At 45.9% G+C, this 1016-nt stretch overlaps 5 non-coding genes across 5 annotated transcripts; all 5 read left to right on the top strand.

Moving 5' to 3' along the window:
* Positions 1-54: 54 nt before the first annotated feature.
* Positions 55-126, top strand: Pmar_PMAR015778. The gene has a single exon. It is a non-coding gene; the product is annotated as a tRNA-Thr (tRNA).
* A 104-nt stretch (positions 127-230) lies between these two features.
* Pmar_PMAR015777 lies at positions 231-302 on the top strand. Its single transcript has one exon. It is a non-coding gene; the product is annotated as a tRNA-Thr (tRNA).
* A 102-nt stretch (positions 303-404) lies between these two features.
* On the top strand, positions 405-476 carry Pmar_PMAR015776. Its single transcript has one exon. It is a non-coding gene; the product is annotated as a tRNA-Thr (tRNA).
* A 102-nt stretch (positions 477-578) lies between these two features.
* On the top strand, positions 579-650 carry Pmar_PMAR015775. Its single transcript has one exon. It is a non-coding gene; the product is annotated as a tRNA-Thr (tRNA).
* Positions 651-752: 102 nt separating this feature from the next.
* Positions 753-824, top strand: Pmar_PMAR015774. Its single transcript has one exon. It is a non-coding gene; the product is annotated as a tRNA-Thr (tRNA).
* The last annotated feature ends 192 nt before the right edge of the window (positions 825-1016 follow it).

The raw sequence follows: 1016 nt of genomic DNA, 5'->3' as shown, positions 1-1016 counted from the left end.
GCTCACTCCGCAAAGGATACAGGAAGATTATTGATTTATGTACTTATTCTGTGCGCCACTTTAGCTTAGTGGCAGAGCGTCTGCTTTGTAAGCAGAAGGTCGTCAGTTCAATCCTGGCAAGTGGCTTATAGCAGCCATAAAGTCTCTGGTCTGGTACGAGAAGCAGGAGCAGGATTGCTCATTCTGCGAACGGGACAGGAAAATTATTGATTCATATACTTAATCTGTGCGCCACTTTAGCTTAGTGGTAGAGCGTCTGCTTCGTAAGCAGAAGGTCGTCAGTTCAATCCTGGCAAGTGGCTTATAGCACCATAAATTTCTGGTCTGGTACGAGAACCAGGAGCAGGATGGCCCATTCTGTGAACGGGACAGGAAAATTATTGATTCATATACTTAATCTGTGCGTCACTTTAGCTTAGTGGTAGAGCGTCTGCTTCGTAAGCAGAAGGTCGTCAGTTTAATCCTGGCAACGGGCTTACAGCAGCATTAGGCTCTAGTCGGGTATGAGGAGCAGGAGCAGGTTTGCTCACTCCGCAAAGGATACAGAAAGATTATTGATTTATGTACTTATTCTGTGCGTCACTTTAGCTTAGTGGCAGAGCGTTTGCTTTGTAAGCAGAAGGTCGTCAGCTCAATCCTGGCAAGTGGCTTATAGCACCATAAATTTCTGGTCTGGTACGAGAACCAGGAGCAGGATGGCCCATTCTGTGAACGGGACAGGAAAATTATTGATTCATATACTTAATCTGTGCGCCATTTTAGCTTAGTGGTAGAGCGTCTGCTTCGTTAGCCGAAGGTCGTCAGTTCAATCCTGGCAAGTGGCTTACAGCAGCATTAGGCTCTAGTCGGGTATGAGGAGCAGGAGTAGGTTAGCTCACTCCGCAAAGGATACAGGAAGATTATTGATTTATGCAGTTATTTGGTGTGTCCCTTTAGCTTAGTGGCAGAACGTCTGCTTTGAAAGCAGCAGGTCGTCAGTTCGATCCTGGTAAGTGGCTTATAACACCATAAATATC

The sequence above is a fragment of the Perkinsus marinus genome (genome assembly GCF_000006405.1).
Source record: "Perkinsus marinus ATCC 50983 genomic scaffold scf_1104296949344, whole genome shotgun sequence".
Lineage (NCBI taxonomy): Eukaryota > Perkinsozoa > Perkinsida > Perkinsidae > Perkinsus > Perkinsus marinus.
This window is presented reverse-complemented; position numbering and strand designations above follow the sequence as displayed.